We start from the raw sequence: 18,070 nt of genomic DNA, 5'->3' as shown, positions 1-18,070 counted from the left end.
CGCTGCGGCCGTACGGCGGCCCGGGCACTGGGGGCCCTAGGAGCGGCGGAGCGCACTTAGCTCAGCAGCCTTCCTCGGGGGCTCCGTGCCTCGGCTCGGTGGTTTTCCCAGGCCTGACCGAGGGCCGTCTGGACGCCTCTGGGGGACCCTCGTGACCGCAGCCCCTGCGGTACTGGCCTCTGCGGAGCCCTGTCGATGCCCAACTTCGCGGCCGATGAAATGCCATCTGCTGAGATGGAGACGGTCCCCTCCGCCCTTTGGCGGCCAGGGGACGTCAGTCCAGGGCCAGCAGTAGTCATTACACAGCGACCTAAGGATTATTTCCACCCTCTTTAAGATGGCTTCTATTCTGTTTTTATCTATGCTTGTTTCTGTAAGTTTTCCTGATCTCACAAGCCCCTTCCAACCCTTTGCAGGTAGGTGGGGTTCTGAACGTCCAACACACACAAATCCGCAAAGGGATGTAACGTACTGTCTTGATAGATCAACTTGGGTAATACTAAGAGCCTGTGTCAGGGGCGCTATGTAAGATCTGCTTGCCACCTGAAGAGAGCTTACAGTCTGGCCAGGCAGAGGGAACATGTGCCAAAACCCCGCAGTAACTGAAAATGTGTAGGTACGTGCAGTATACGGTGCCTACTAATTCTCCTGTCCCCGATGATCCCAACTCCGTTCTCCATTTTTAACTTTATGTATCTGAGCATATGGTAACTTCTCCACTCTTGGCTTTTTGAACTGATCTTTTTAAATTCCACTGTTTGCAAAACACTTCCATGCTCTGTGCAGTAGTAATTATTGTTACTGATGGAGAATCTGAGATGAGAAAGAGAAATCTGTGGGACGATTTCAAAACAGGTTTAGGAATTCATAGTCCACTCTTTTAGCATTGAACTGAGCTCTGTGTATTCATCTGTACAGCCTCGTAGACAGATAGTGCAGTGGTTATTCGTACTTGCTTTCTCTGCCTAGAATATTCTGTCCTCCCCTCATCACATTTCTTGTTCCTCTGTGTCATTCCGGTCTCGGCTCAAATGTCATACCTAGGAGAATGTCTATGTACAAGCTCAGTCTCCCCACTCCCTTCTATCCCTCATACTACAGTGGACATTCTTTTTAGGTTTGTTTAATGGAATCCCCTTACTTGTCTACTTTGTAAATTCTTACTTGTCCTTCAAGGCTTAGGGCAAACCCGACCTTTTCTTGAGGACAACCCCGGAGTTGTTTTTTTTTTTCTTTTTAATTCTCCGTTTAATTCAGTTGGCAACTATTCTTACACAGCCTTATGACATCTATTATCCTGAATTATTTTTATGTGTGTCAGAATATAAACTACTTGAGAGGAAATTTAATGCATACCTTACGTTTTACAAATAGTATACACATGTTTTGATGAACTTTTACAATAGATTTTACTTCTATTATAAGCTAACATTGGTATTTTTATTCTGTCTACCTTTACTTCCCTCATTTTATTTCTTAAGGAAATATAAAGTGTGCCTAACTATATTCAGGAATCCCAAACATATTGTGATTTTTTTTTATTGCATTGGTGAGGGGAAGAGGAGGACTGAAGTGTTAGGGGTTCAGCAAGCTTGTAATAGTCAACTTGCCAGATTCTGAGCTGTCGCTTCTTAGTGGGATTCTGAGAAACCTGTGTTCTTTTTCCATTTCCACCACCAGTTATCTGTGTGACTTTGAGAAAATCACATAACCTCTCCCGGGTTTCAATTTGATTGGAAAAGCATCAAATGAAATCCTCTAAGTTTCATCGATTTTAGGGAGCAGGGGAGATAATGTTCATTAGCTTCTTATTGGATCACAGCTTTATTCCATTGCAAAGCTTAACTTTTCAAGACTTTAATAAATATATATATTTTTAATTCTACCAGTTACCCAAGAAAGAAATCTTGCTACCTTTCCCCCCTCAGTTTGCATATCCAATCTATTACCCATTCTATTGGTTCTGCGTCTAAGCTAGAGTTACCATCTAAATTTCTCCTTCTCCACTGTTAACACTCTGGTCTAAACCACCATCACGTCTCACCGGCAAGACTGAATCATTATCTAGCCTGCAGCAGAAGGGGCAACATTGTTTTCCTAAGTCCTCCCTGCCATCAGCACTTCTGAAGCAGCGGGTCTTCAGAGCTAGCTCTCCAAGTCCACGCCCTTGAGCACTGCATCATATGTGCTTCTGACCAGGCAGTGTAGGAGAGTCCAGCAAGATAGGAATCCTGAAGACCGTTGTGCTCCAGAAACTAGAGATGCGTGTTGCAAGAAGGGGGGACTAGTTAGCAACATGAGTTAACTAGAACGTGGAGAGAGAAGATGAGAGCACGGTGTGGTGACACTGACTCAGCAGGATGTTGGGTGAGACGACTGGACGGCAGCGGGCTCAGATGGCCACAGCATGGAAAGCTGTTACAGACTTTCTGGGTCAGAGAGTGGGAAACCGGGATGGTCGGTAGAGGGTAATGCAAGTTCAAAGGACAGATTTTTGTTTGATATTTAAAGATGGGAGATACTACAATGTGTCTGCTGATGGAATCTGTCCAGTGCAGGGGAGAATGTGTTGATGCAGGAGAGGCGGTAGTTGTGTGGGTGTGGGTGTGTGCGTATGTGCGTCGTACTCTAGAGTGTACTCCAGAGTGGGGGACCCTGTCTCCACTGGTTTTGGCCATACGCCCAGTAGTTAGAACAGTACTTGCCAAAGTAATAGCTACTCTGTAAACTTTTTAATATCTGTTGAATAAATGATTAACTTGGACACTATTTCTCTTACCTCCTTTTTAAAAAATTAATTCTTCACACATCAGCCAGAAAGATACTTTTAAAAAATAAATCAGACCATGGCACTGCGCAGTGCGAAGGCTTCTGTGGTCCCAACTGCACGTAGAATGGAATTCCAGCACCCTGTAGCCTATCGGGTCCCACATGAGGTGATGCCCACCTTCTGGAGCCCTACCTCCCCTCTTCTCTCCTTAACTGAATTCTAGTGATGCTGACCTTCTTTCATGTCCTCAAATAGAAGGACTCCTTCCCACATTAGGGCTTTATACAGGATTTCTCCCCCCCGCCAAACTTCTTGTCTTGACATCATTCAGGTGTCCCCTTAAATGACACCTTCTGAGAAGACACTCCCTGAGACTTTAGTGAACCAGAACAAAATCTCCTGGAGCCACGTGGTCCTGGGCCAGCTCCCTGGGACCTGCCATATAACCTTGAGCAAACTGCAGAAGGTCTTAAGGCCCCAGCTCCCCTTCCTGTGAAGTATAGACAGTAGCAGTATCTGGTTTACACACTCCTTTTGAAGACTCAAGAGTATATGGAGCAGCAGTACAGAGTGAGCCCTCTGTAAGTGTTACCAGGGTCACTCCCTGAAGCTGAATATCCCCCATTGTTCATTTCTGTTACTTTCCCAGCGGTTTCTTCACTGTTTTTGCAACAATGTCTAATTTATCAGTCTTCCTCACTAGATAGGAACCACCAGGAAAGCAAGGATCAAGTCGGCCTCTATCCTCCATGCCTTCCTGACTAATTCCCTACCTGGCACACAGTGAGCAGCCTGTGACAAGTAATAATTAGGTTAGGCCAGAAATCACACTCGGTTTTGAAACTCCAGTGACCAAACTCGCATCACTGGAGAGCCTGACGGAATCAAAGCCCAGACCACTCTTGGTGCAGCCTCGGTGGAATCCCGCACTCCTGTCCAGCACCTGCATTTTCTGTCCTTACTTTGTATCAATCTTGTCAGACTTGATTGTTGTACTTTTATTGATTCAATTATTTAAATCAAATTTTAATGGAAGATGTTAAAAGGAAGAAGGAGACAATAGTATTAAAAATTGATTCAGTGTTTTGAGCAGGAAGGAGTTTTGTTGAAGCTAAGATGCACCCTTACACACCACTGTCTCATGCACTTTGAAGAAAGAAAACACTGCCATCCTCAGCTCCATACAACTCCTTATCGCCTGGTATTTTTCATACTCAAGGAAAGCCCTTTTAAAATTTTCGTATAGCACCCCAGTACACACGCAAAATTAGCTGGCTGAGATACTCTTAAAACATTTTCACATTCAGAATCCAGTGCTTCAAATTCACTTGCAACTCAGAATCTTGAAGTCCATGTTTTTCTACATAATATTCTGTTATCAAGAGCATTAGTGATGCATCATTTCTTTTTTTTTTTTAAGATTTTATTTATTTATTTATTTGACAGATCACAAGTTGGCAGAGAGGCAGGCAGAGAGAGGGGGGAAGCAGGCTCCCCGCTGAGCAGAGAGCCCAATGTGGGGCTCGATCCCAGGACCCTGAGATCATGACCTGAGCCAAAGGCAGAGGCTTAACCCACTGAGCCACCCAGGTGCCCCTGATGCATCATTTCTTAAATGACTATCTGTTATTATCTCCAGGGCTGTATTTTAAGACATGGATCCCATTCTTCACATTCTGATGCACATAGGGACAAACAGGTCATGTTGCTACCTGACCAGAAGCAATAAGATACCTGTCAATTTCAGATATGTTTAGGGTGGAAAAAAATGTGTCTTAAAATTAGTGAAATATTAGGGGCACCTGGGTGGCTTAGTGGGTTAAGCCTCTGCCTTCGGCTTGGGTCATGATCTTAGGGTCCTGGGATCAAGCCCCGCATCGGGCTCTCTGCTCAGCGGGGAGCCTGCTTCCCCCACTCTCTCTCTCTGCCTGCCTCTCTGCCTGCTTGTGATCTTTCTCTCTGTCAAATAAAATCTTTTTTAAAAAATCAGTGAAATATTATATTGAATTTGCAGAGTATTTGAAGAAAAAATTGCCTTATATATCTTTTAACAAGATTTAAGAATTGTTTTAATAATAATGTTATTAAGTACATGTTATTACTGAGTTTAACCATTAATATTGATACACCACCTGACAATATTGATTTATTATTTATGACATAGCTTAAGCATCACAACAGTACGATGTATTGGTGTGTCTGACTTGAACACAAGGAAGCTAAAGCCTCAGAGAGCCTCCAAAGGCGCCGCAGTATGGTGATGGGCTACTTAGGACCCTATTCCTTCAGCCTGAGTCCTGAATTCTTGGTTATATGCAAAATACACTACTACTATGAGTGCACATTTACTCCGACCAAATTTAAGAAATGAAGATTTCAGCTTCTTTGCTCTTTCATTCTGTACAGAATATACACGGCAGGTTTTATCTTTTAACAGTGTCATAAAAGTGAATATCTATATATGACTCTAATATGTTTGAGATACTTATTCTTTTTTTTAAGATTTTATTTATTTGAAAGAGAGCATGAGAGTACACACACAAGCCGGGTAAGAGGCAGAGGGAGAAGTAGGCTCCCCACTGAGTGGGAGCCTGACTCAGGCTCGATCCCAGGACCCTGGGATCATGACCTGAACCGAAGACAGATACTCAACCGACGGAGACACCTAGGTGCTTTGAAACTTAAAAATTTTTAGTAAAATTTGCTTTTTGTTACTATTTATAGAAATGAGAATTCTTTATATCTCCATCATTGGATTCAATGAACAGTGAGCCTCAAGAGACTTAATCCAACACAAGATCCGAATTCAATACATATTTTTAATGATAATAAAGTTAATTAAAATATGTTTGTGGCTGAAGTTTCTTAAAATTTATTTCCTCAAGACTCACATCACTATATACAAATACAGTTTTTATCCTTTTTAAAGTCTCAGGTTTGAGTACCTTTTAGCTTTTTTGTTTTATATTCAACTTCTCTTTTGAAAACCGAGGAACAGGCCACCTGGATGGCTAAGTTGGTTAAGCATCGGACCCTTGATTTTGCCTCAGGTCATGATCTCTGGGTCATAGGGTTGGGCTCTACACCAGGTGTGGAGTCTGCTTGGGGTTCTCTATATGCCGCTGGCCTTCCTGCTTGTGCTTACTCTCTCTCAAGTAAATAAATAAATCTTAAAAAAAAAAACTTACACTAAAAAAGAAAACAATGTTTTCTTTGCATTTTTAAAGTGTTTTGAACAAGAACAAAACTGGGATATCAGTTTTTAAACTGAATTTCTATTTTGTGGTCTTTAATTTTTATTTTGAAATAATCACATATATATATAGAAGTTACAAAAATAGTATGAAGCAGTCCCAGGTGCCCTTTACACAGTTTCCCCAGGGCAGCATCTTCCACAGTTATTGCCTAAAATCAAAATCAGGAACTTGACTTTGGTGCACTGTGTAGGGAGAGTCCTATGTCATTTTATCACATGTATAGATGCCTGTAGCTGATCAAGTCACAGATTATTACAATTCACTGCAGAAGTGTCCCTATACATTCCTGCCCCTCCACCCCCACCACGTTCCTCAGCCCCGAAACCACTAATATGTTGTCCATCTCTATCATTTTGTCATTTCAAGAACGTTCTAGAAATGGAAACATACAGTATGTGACCTTTTGAGATTGCCCTTTTTCACTCAACATAATGCTCCTGAAATTCCTCTAAGTTGTGACTGTACATCAGTGGCCTGTTCCTTTTTAATGGTGGGCAGTCTTCCGTGGTATGGAGGTACGACAGTCAGTATACTTGTCCATATGTTGAGCAACATTTTGGATGTTTATGGTTTTTGACCATACAATTCTAAGGGCTATGATAAACCATGTACAGATTTGTATTTCTCTAGGATAAATGTGCTCATATCAGTGATTATTGGCTAATATAATGTATACTTAGTTCCCCATTTTTATTGAGATGTAACTGACATATAACATTGTGTTAGTTTTAGGTGTACAACAGAATGACTTGATATTTATAAATATAATGGAATGAATACCACAATAAGTATAGTTAACATCCATTGCCTTGCAGAATTTTTTCTTTTGCTGATGGCTTTTAAGATTTACTCCCAGAGCAACGTCCAAATATAGAACTCAGCATTGTTAACTGTAGTCCTCATGCTGTACATTACATCTCCAGAATTTGGTTCTCTTATAACTGGAAATTTGTACTTTCACCCCCTTCCCTCAGTTCCCCTACCCCCAGCCCCTCTGGCAAACTCCAACCTTTTCTCTGTTCCCATGAGGTTTTTTTTCTTCTTCAAGATTCCACATTTAAGTGACATTCTACAGTCTACATTTATTATTTCACTTAGCATAATACCCTCAAGGTCCATCTGTGCTGTTGCAAATGGCAGGATTCCTTCTTTTTTATGGCTAATGCTCTACTCTGTGTGTGTGTGTGTACACTTCACATTTTCTTTATCCATTTATCAACCTACAGACACTTAAGTCATTTCCTTCTCTTGGCTGTTGTGAATATGCTGCTGGAACACAGCAGATAGATGCCTCTTCAGGATACTGATTTAATGTCCTTTCAGTTCACACCTAGAAGCTGAATTGGTTAAGATCATATTGTAGTTTCATTTAAATTTTTTGAGAAACTGCCATACTATTTTCTATATTGGTTGCACCAGTTTTCATTCACACCAAAAGGATACAAGGTTCCCTTTTATTCACATCCCCAACAGCACTTGCTGTCTCTTATCTTTTTGACAAAAGCCAGACTGACAAGTGTGAGTTTGTATCTCGGGGTTTTGATTAGCCTTTTCCTGATGATTAGTGACAATGAGCATCACCTCATGTACCTGTTAAACCATGTGAATAGCTTTGGAAAAATATCTATTCATGTTCACTGCCCATTTATTTTTATTTTTTTTAATTTTTAAAGATTTTATTTATTCATCTGACACAGAGAGAGAGAGATCACAAGCAGGCAGAGAGAGAGGGAGAAACAGGCTCCCTGCTGAGCAGAGAGCCCGATATGGGGCTCGATCCCAAGACCCTGAGACCATGACCCAAGCCGAAGGCAGAGGCCTAACTCTCTGAGCCACCCAGGCACCCCTCACTGCCCATTTTTAATTGGATTACTTGGAGGGGTTTTTTTTTTTTTTTTTTTTTTTTTTTTTGCTCTTGAGTTCTAGAAGTTCCTTACAAATTTTGGATATTAACACCTTATCAGATGCGTGGGTTAAGAACATTTTCTCCCAGTCTGTAGGCTGACCTTTCATTTGGTTGATCACTTATTTTATAGTGTAGAAGTTTTGTAGCTGATGTAGTCCCACTTCTTTATTTTTTATTTTGTTGCTTGTGCCTTATGCGTCTTATCCACCACCACCAGCCCCCAAAATAATTGCTATTACCAATGTCAAGGAGCTTATTCCCTACTTTTTCTTCTAGGAGTTTTATAGTTTTTGGTCTCACATTAAATATTTAACTGACTTAATTGTTGTGAATGGTGTGAGATATGGGTCCGGTTCCATTCTTTTGCATGTGAATATCCACTTTTCCTAGTGTGATTTATTGAAGAAACTATCTTTTCATCATTGAGTACTCATGCCATCGTTGTTATATAATAGTTGTCCATTTATGTGTGAATTTACTTCTGGTCTCTCAGTTCTTTTCCATTAGTCCATGTGTCTGTCTTTATGCCAGTGCCATACTGTCTCGATTACTATAGCTTTGTAATATAATTTAAAATCAGGAAGTGTAGGGGCGCCTGGGTGGCACAGTGAGTTAAACATCTGCCTTTGGTTCAGGATCTCAGGGTTCCAGGATCAAGCCCCATATCAGGCTCCCTGTTCAATGGAGAGTCTGCTGCTCCATTCCCCCTCTCTCCCCCACCATCCTCTTCTGCTCTCTCTCATACACACTCTCAAATAAATAAATAAAATCTTTTAAAAAAATCAGGAAGTGTGATGCATCTAGCCTTGCTATTCTTTCTCAGGATTACTTTGGCTATTGCAGGATTACTCTGGCTGTGTAGATAGTTCTTTATGAATTTTAAGATTATTTTTCTATTTTTATGAAAAATGCCTTAGGTATCTTGATAGGGATTACATTCAATTTACAGAGGCGTTTAGGTAGTATGGAAATTTTAATAATATTAATTTTTCCAATCCATGAACACAGGGTGTATTTCCATTTATTTATATTTTCTCTGATTTCTTTCAACAATGTTTTATAGTTTTTAATTTATAAGCCATTGACCTACTTGGTTAAATTTATTCCTAAGTATTTTATTGTTTTTGACACTGTTGTAAATGAGATTGTTTTATTTTAAATTTTAGTTTGTTAGTATATAGAAATGTTACCGATTTTTGTATGTTGATTTTGTATCCTAGAGCTTCACTGAAGTCATTTATTAGTTGTTACATGTTTTTTTGGTATAGTCTTTAGGATTTTCTGTATACAAAACATCATCTGCAAACAAAGACAATTTTACTTTTTTCCTTTCCAATTCTGATTCCATTTATTTGTTTTTCTTGCCTCATTGCTCTGGCTAGAACTTCCAGTACTGTGTTAAATAGTGATGAGAGTGGACAACCTTCACTCGGTCCTAATATTAGAGGAAAAACTTTCAACCTTTCACCATTGAGTTTGATGTTAGTTGTGGGTTGTCATGTACGGCCTTTTATTATTTGAGAATTCTATGCCCAATTTGCTTCTATGCCTAAATGAGAATTTTTATCATGAATTGATGCTGAATTTTTAAATGTTTTTCTCCATCTGTTGGGATGCTCATATGACTTTAATCTTTTTAATTAATGTGGTAAATTACAATTTTTGATTTGCGTATGTTCACTCATCCTTGCCTCCTAGGAATGAATCCTAATTGATCATGGTGTATTACCTTTTAGTGTGCTGTTGGATTCAGTTTGCTAGAATTTTGTTGAGACTTTTTGCATCTTTAGTCACCAGGGATATTGGCTTGTAAGTTGTTTTGTTTTGTTTTATTTTTCTCTTGTTTTTGTAGTGGCCTTATCTGGCTTTGATATCATGGTAATGCTGGCTCAGTTGGTTAAGGACTGCCTTCAGCTCAGGTTGAGTTCCTGCTCAACGGGGAGTCTGCTTCCTCCTCAGCTCCCCCAACCCCTCCTCCAACTTCCTCCCCCAACTTCCTCCTCAGCTCCCCCAACACCTTCCCTGGCTCCATGCTCCCTTTCTCTCTCTTTTGCTCTCTTTCTCTCTCAAATAAAATACTTAAAATTTTTAAAATATATTTGCAAATTTTCCCATTATTGACTTCTGCTTTTATATGATTGTTGCTAGAAAATATAGTTGGTGTAATTTCAGTCTTCTTATATTTGCTACAACTTGTATTATGGCCTAACATTTGCTCTATCTTACAAAATGTTCTGTGTCTGTATATGTCACTTAAGTCCTTGTGATTTATAATGTTATTCAAATCTACTCTTTCCTTACTGATTCTCTGGATGGTATATCCATTGCTGAGTAGGATAAGTCTCCAGTTATTATTTTATTGCTATTTATTTCTGTCAGTTCTGCTAGTATTTGCTTTATATATTTGGTTCTCTGATATTGGGTACATAAACATTTACTTACAATTATGTATTTTTTTTAAAGATTTTATTTATTTATTTGACAGGCAGAGATTACAAGTAGGCTGAGAGGCAGGCAGAGAGAGAGGAGGAAGCAGGCTCCCCGCTGAGCAGAGAGCCCGATGCGGGGCTCGATCCCAGGACCCTGGGATCATGTCCTGAGCCGAAGGCAGAGGCTTTAACCCATTGAGCCACCCAGGCGCCCCACAATTATGTATTTTTAATGGATTGACTCCATTATCATTATATAAGGACCTTCCTCATCTCTTCTATTTTTTTTTTCATCTCTTCTATTTTTAAAGTCTCTTTTGTCTGATATGAGTATAGCATCTCTGCTTTCTTTTGGTTACAATTTGTGTGAAATATTTTTTTCCCATTCCTTCACTCTCAGTCTGCATGTGTTTTTAAAACTACAGGGAGGGATGCCCTCATGGCTCAGTTGGTTAAGTGGCTGCCTTCGGCTCAGGTCATGATCCGAGGGTCCTGGGTTTGAGTTCCATATTAGGCTCCTTGCTCAGCAGGGAACCTGCTTCTCCCTCTGCCTGCAGCTCTCCCTGCTTGTGTGCTCTCTCTTTGACAAATAAGTTTAAAAATAAAATAAAATAAAGCTACAGGAAATCTCTTGTAGGCAGCTTATTATTGGATCTTGTATTTTTCTCTATTCAGTTATCCTGTGTCTCTTGATTGGAGAATTTAATCCATTTACACTTAAATTGTTAATATGTCAAGACTTACTACTACCATTTTGTTAACTGTGTTCTATTTTGTAGATACTTTGTTGCTTCTTTGTGGTTTGATGACTTTTTGTGGCAATATTTTGTCATTCTTTTATCATAATCTTTCATGTAACCACTTCAGGGTTTTCTTTTTGGCTACTGTGATGCTAACATAAAATCTATTTATAACATTCTATTTTAAGTTGATAACAACTCAATTTTACTAACATAAACTTTAAATTTTTACTTCTCCCTCACTCACAGTTCCAGTTATTAATGTTTCAGTATATATGTTCATATATATATGTATATGTGAATATATATATAGTATTTTCAGGATTTTATTTCTATGTAATCTCTGCCCCCATTGTGGGACTCACTCTCACAAACCTGAGATCAAGAGTCACATACTCCACTGACTGAGCAAGTCAGGCACCCCTCAGTTTACATATATTTTATATTATGTATCCAAAAATAAATTATCATAATTAAAACTAGAGTTGTAAATAAATTACATATTCGAGAATACAATTCCCCAATATTGGAGAATCTGATTTTGACTGTATTTACTATTACCAGTTCTACAAAAATTTATATATTTTTATGATGTCAATTAGCATCATTTTATTTCTCCTTGAAAAACTACCTTAGTATTGCTTGTAAGGCAGATGTAATGCTAATTAACTTCCTTAGCTTTTATTTGTTGAGAAATTCTTTACCTCTCATTCATTTCTGAAAGACTACTTCACCAGCTATACTATTCCTAGTTAACAGCTTCTGCTTCTCTTTCAGTACTTTGAATATATCACCTCATTCTCTCCTGACTGAAAAGTTGCTATTGAGAAATCTGTCCATAGTCTTATGGGAGGGATCACACATCACTGTGATGTGTCAGTCTTTTGCTGCTTTCAAAATTCTTTGTGACTTTTGACAATTATAATATGTCTCTATGTAGCCCTTTTTGGATTCAATCTATTTGGGGTCTTTTGGGTGTCATTATTCTGATATCCATTTCTCTCCTCATGTTTGGGAAGTTTTCAACCATTATTGTTTTTAAATACTTTCTGTCCCCTTTTCCCCACTCTCTTCTACTTTGGGATTCTTACAATGCATATTTGTTCTTTAGATGGTGTCCTAGGAGTCCTGTATGCTTTCTTTACTCTTTTTAATTCTTTCTTTTTGCTGTTCTGACTGGAAATTTTCACGTGCCCTATTTTATAGTTCACTGATTCTTCTGCTTGATGGAGTCTGCTGTTTAAGTTCTTTTTTTTTTTTTTTAACTTAAAAGATTTTACTTATTTATTTGACAGACAGAGATCACAAGTAGGCAGAGAGGCAGGCAGAGAGAGAGGGAGGAAGCAGGCTCTCTGCTGAGCAGAGAGCCCAATGTGGAGCTCGATCCCAGGACCCTGAGATCATGACCTGAGCCAAAGGCAGAGGCTTTAACCCACTGAGCCACCCAGGCGCCCCTACAGTTGAAGTTCTCAATTGAATTCTTCAGGGAAGTCACTGGATTCTTTACTTATAGGATTTCTTTCTTCTTTCTTTCTTTTTGTAGTTTCTATTTCTTGTTGAACTTTTCATTTTGTTCATGCATTTTCCCCCCAATTTTGTTTAGTTATTTGTGTTTTCTTGTAGTTAACTGGACTTCTTTAAGAGGAATAATCTGAATTACTTGCAGACAATTCACAGATCTCCCATTTCTTTAAAGTCAATTATTGGAGCTTTATTACCCCCCTATGGTAATGTCAATGATTATCTGATTCTTTATCATCCTTGCTTCTTTGTGTTGTTATCTGCATATTTGAGTAAGCAGTCTCCTCTTCCATACTTTACAGGTTGTCTTCTCCAGAAATGGCCTTCCCCCCAGTCAGTTCACCTTGATTCTGGACCGGTCAGCAGGCAGCATCCTTGGTCAGGTGGGGCTTGCTGACAGGGTCTCTGTTTGGGCAAGGCTGCTGCCTGAGCTCTGAGGTCAGGCTGGGTGCCTCTGGCTGGTGGGTTCCTGCCTACACGAAGCTGTGGGATGCACTCTGCAGGAATTCTCTGGCTAAACTTCCTACTCAGGTAGGACTGGTGCTATACTCAGCAGCTAGGAAGGGCTACAAATATGCTTCCTTGCCTGAGTGGAGTTGTAAGACATTCTCCATGGCCCTTTAGCTTGTTGTTTGGGGATCTGTATCCAGCAGAGCTACCCACCAAACTCCTGGGTCAGACAGTGCCACCAGCTGTGCTCTGCAGATGGAAAGCCCAACTGGCTTGGTGTTCCACTCAGGTGCTGTTGTATACTTAGGTGTAGGTTGGACTACACAGCTTCCCAGGTGTTCTGGTTAGGCTTGCTCATTGGGCAGGGCTGGAGGCTATCTTCAGTGCCAAGCAGGGCTTCAGATTTGCTTCCCCACATGGGGAAAGGCTGTATAACAGCCTCCACAGCCAGGTGGACTTGGTAGTCAGGGACATGAGTCAGGCAAAACACACTGAGCTCCCCAGACAGATGGAGTCACCACGTGGGCTCCGCAGAAGGGCAGGCACCCTGCTTAGGTACTCTCTCAAGTGCTGCTGAGCTACTCGGTTTCCCAGATGCTCCAGTCAGGTTTCCTGGTGGCGTGAAGCTGAGGGCTGCACTCAGCAGTAAGCAGGGCTATGAATTCGCTTTTCTGCCAGGCAGGGTGGCAAAAATAGGCTCTAAGGCCAGCAGGGCTCATTGTTTGGGTTCTTGAGTCAGGCAGAACTGCACCCTGAGTTCCCTGACCAGATGGAGTCACCATGTCATGGTTAGCTTTTTAAAAAACTTCCAAATAATTTATATTAGCAACATGTGAATGATACAGTGTCTCTCTGGCTTCTCAATAATTTTATCAGTATCTTTTTATTAGCCATTCTAATGGATAGGAAGTGCAATTTCATTGTGGTTTTAATTTTGTATTTCCATGACTAATGATATTGAACATGCCCTCATGTGTTCATTTCTGTATTTTCTTTGGTGAAATATTTCTCCATATCTTCTGCCCATTTTTTAATTGGATTGTTTGGTTTTTTTTACTGATGGATTTTGAGAATTCCTTATATATTGTAGATATTAATCTTTTATCAGATTTCATTTGCAAATATTTTCTCCCAGGCTATAGATTGTCTTTTCTTCTTAACAGAGTCTTTCACAGAGGAAACGTTTTCAGTTTGGTAACATTCAACTAGCATTTTTCCTCTGTTTAATGGATTGTGCTTTTAATATCATAGATCTAAGAATTGAGATCTAAGAACTTCCAGTACTATGATGAATAGCAATAATAAAAAGTGGACATATTTGCCATTTTCATCATCTTAGAGAAAAAGGATTCAGTCTCCTGCCATTTAGTTTTGTTTATTTCTTTGTTTTTGTATTGTCTTTGTCTGGGGCACCACAGTAGTACTGACTTACTTGGGAAGTGTTCCCTCCTCATCTGTATTCTGGAGGAAATTGTACAGATTTAGTATTCACTTTTTTAAAAACTTATGGTAAATTCAATGTCTTTAACAGTTACAGGGCTGTTCAAATTTTACATTTCATCTTCAGTGGGTTGTGGTAATACATGGGTTCTTTGGAAAATTAGTCCATTTCATCTGTCCTATTGCACTGTTACATGTAGAGTTGTTTATAATATTCCTTTCCCTTTCTTTCTGATTATCTTCAAGGTCTGCAGTGAGTCCCCTCTTTCATTCCTGATATTAGTAATGCATGTCTTCTTTCCTTCATTCCTTGTTAATCTTGCTCAAGTTTGTCTATTTCATTGAACTTTTCAAAGAATTGAACTTTCATTGATTTTCTCTGTGGTTTTCCATTTTTAATTTCATAGAGTTCTGCTCTTTATCATTTCCTTTCACATAACTTTATTGAGTTTATTTTGCCCTTCTTCTCATAGTTTCTTCAGGTTGAAGCAAAAATTATAACACTGCCTAATGTAGATCTCAGCATATGTAAGGAATTAATTAAAACGATTATATAAGAAAGATATGAGGGAGTGTAAAGGGAAGTAAAAGAGTGTAAAGTTTATACACTTTATTCACACTGGTAAAATATTTGCACAAATATTATTATAACATATATTATACACACACACATATATACACTCATATAAATGTAATACAGAGAACAACCACTAAAAAGTCCATACAAAGCAGTACACTCATAGCCACTATAGCTAAATCAAAATGGAATTCTGCAAAGGGTTAAGTAACTTAAGTATCTCATAGGAAAGGCAGAAAGCAACTCACAGGAATCTGAGTAAAGAAAGTTACTCCAAGTAACTCATAGGAAGGCAGAAAGAAGAAAAATAAATTAATTAAAAACAGAAATCACAGAAAACAACCAAAAAGCAGACCTAAGTATTAATGTATCAATAATTGTACTAAATATAAATGGTCTATATATGCCAGTTAAAAGACAGAGATTAGCAGAATAGATTTTCAAAAAATGATCCAATTTTATACAATTCCTATAAGTTATTCACTTCAAATGGAATGACAGAAGTAAGTTCAAAGTCAACAAGCAGGTTGAAAATATACTATGCAAGCATTAATTAAAAGTAAACAGGTAAGGTTATATCAATATTAGACAAAATGGATGTCAGCAAGGAAAATTATGAGGGACAGAGAGGAATATTACATGTCAGTCCACCAAGAAGTCACAGCAAACCTAATTGTCTAGGTACCAAACAACAGAGCTGCAAAATATGTGAAGCAAAAACTGATGGAACTGTTAAGAAAAACAGACAAATATACTTAACAGCTGGATACTTTACTATTTTCCTGTCTTAAATTAATAGAACAAGAAGAGAGTAAGAAATGACACAGAACACAATACCATCAATCAATAGAATCAAATCAACATTAATAGAAAACTCCACCTAACAAAAGAACACACAGTATTATCAACTGTCATGGAACATATACTGAGTAACCATATCCTTATGCACAAAACAAACCTCAAATGACTGAAAAGAATAAAAGTCACACAGACTTTGCCATTACTCATTGAGGCATCTCTGTGAGGGCTGCTTTAAAATTCTTGGTAGATAATTCTGACATCTGTGTCATCTCTGTTCATATCTTTTGATTGTCTTTTCAACTTGACATATACCTGATTTTGGATATATTGGATATTATGTGGTAAGATTCTAGATCATATTTAAATCCTGTGTTTTAGGTTTTTGTGTTTTGGGTTTGTTTGGTTTTTTAATTGTTGTTGTTCTGTTGGGTTAAGGTCACCACCTCATTACTGCTAGGTTGGGATGGAAGTCCTGATTTTCCACCCCACCTTTGTGGACACGTGGGAGAGGGGGGCTGCTGGACAGAGTTGGGAGTTAAGTTTCCCCTCTTTGCGTCCTCTGATACCACTGTGGCTGGGAGAGGGAAGCGCACATCGTTGCTACTCTCCATGAGGTCTCCACTGACATCATGTGGGGTGGCCTTCAGGTTTGACTATCATGTTATAACTACAAAAGTTAAGAGTCTCTCAGCATTTATTTGCCTACCAATGTTTACCTTTTAACAGAAATGGAAGTTTTGTCATATGGTATTATTCTCTGATTTATTGGTTAAAAGGTCCAGAAAGATTTGCTTTGGAACACAGACACAGATGGCAGATTTAGACTGTTGTAATCAGTGATCAAAATTTGCCTCCCTAAAAAAAAAAAAAAAGAAAATTGCCTCCCTGGCTCCACTTTCTCCTCAGTGTATTAACATGCTCAGGTCTCAAATAAAAGAAAACAAAATTTCCTAGAATTCACCTATTCCTCAAGTCCTTACCTCACTGAACTTCTTTAAAAAATAATTTACACAAATTGTGTCCATTATTTCCTCATTAAGCTACTGTAGTGTGGCCTCTCCTCACCCCACCCCCAAATCATCAGTGATGTTTTCTCAGTTCTTACCTCAGCTTTGGATGATGTGTGACTATTTCCTACATGGAAATTCTCTTCCTTTGCCCTCCACCGCCTCTCCTACTTTTCCTCCATTTCTGTCCCTGTTCTTCATGAGTTCTTCCTTAGCCAACAAACTTTGTCACCTGTGTCTTCCACAAATTTCTGCTATATTTTCAGTTCATCTAGACATCACCTGGTAGGTAGCTGCTCAAACACAAATAATTCTTCAACTAAGTGGTCTATGCCTTAAGGTTAGTTATCCTCAGTGTTCCATTCTTGGACCTCTTCTTTTCTAATTTTATTTATTTTCCTTGATTGATTTTTATCTGTTTCAATGGCTTTAGTTATCTTGTGGACTGAGTTCCCCTATCCCCTTCATAAACCTTCCCATACCCTTTCTCTTTGATAGCACTTAACTTTATCATGATTAAATAAAGTCTACATATACAAAAGTACTCAAACCAAGTTAAGAAAATAGAAAATTTCAGCTTCTCTGCTTGGCCATTCTATATGGAGTAAACATGGCAGGCTTGAACTTATAACAACTTCATCAAAATAAATACCTGTGCATAATGCAAATATATAAATTTGATACTTGAAAGTTACTTTTTTTAAAAGATTTTATTTATTTATTTATTTGACAGACAGAGATCACAAGTAGGCAGAGAGGCAGGCAGAGAGAGAGGAGGGGAAGCAGGCTCCCTGCTGAGCAGAGAGCCCAATGCGGGACTCGATCCCAGGGTCAACTCGATCCCAGGACCCTGGGATCATGACCTGAGCTGAAGGCAGAGGCTTTAACCCACTGAGCCACCCAGGCACCCTGATAATTGAAAGTTTCTACTAAGTTCTTTTACTTATATTACCAGTCACAGACAAAATTACTGTATACATATATCATTGGGTTCACCTTTGACCTGTGAACTATAAGATTCAATAGTTGATTTACTCCAATAAGTCACTTATATATACTGATATTAAAAAGTATTGCAAACCATTATTGCCTTTATTAAACATTGTAGCTACATAGCTACTTCTGTAGTAAAAGAAAGAAACAGTATCTGTAAAAAATAGAAAAAAAAAACA

At 38.9% G+C, this 18,070-nt stretch overlaps 1 protein-coding gene across 3 annotated transcripts in view; it reads left to right on the top strand.

Moving 5' to 3' along the window:
• The window catches only part of KBTBD3 (kelch repeat and BTB domain containing 3), a 34,716-nt gene that overhangs the window by 416 nt on the left and 16,230 nt on the right, over positions 1-18,070 (top strand). The window contains exon 2 of one of the 3 annotated variants that reach the window (XM_032356341.1): positions 12,926-13,006. The exons of 1 other annotated variant lie outside the window; for it this stretch is intronic. The gene's annotated coding sequence lies outside the window, so the exon portion shown is untranslated. Of the gene's footprint in view, positions 1-12,925; positions 13,155-18,070 lie in introns of all 3 variants that reach the window. One more of the 3 variants, XM_032356340.1, reaches the window with a different exon arrangement.

The sequence above is a fragment of the Mustela erminea genome, chromosome 9, assembly GCF_009829155.1.
Source record: "Mustela erminea isolate mMusErm1 chromosome 9, mMusErm1.Pri, whole genome shotgun sequence".
NCBI classification, from domain to species: domain Eukaryota; kingdom Metazoa; phylum Chordata; class Mammalia; order Carnivora; family Mustelidae; genus Mustela; species Mustela erminea.
The sequence above is the reverse complement of the archived record's forward strand: the minus strand, read 5'-3'. Positions and strand labels throughout refer to the sequence as shown.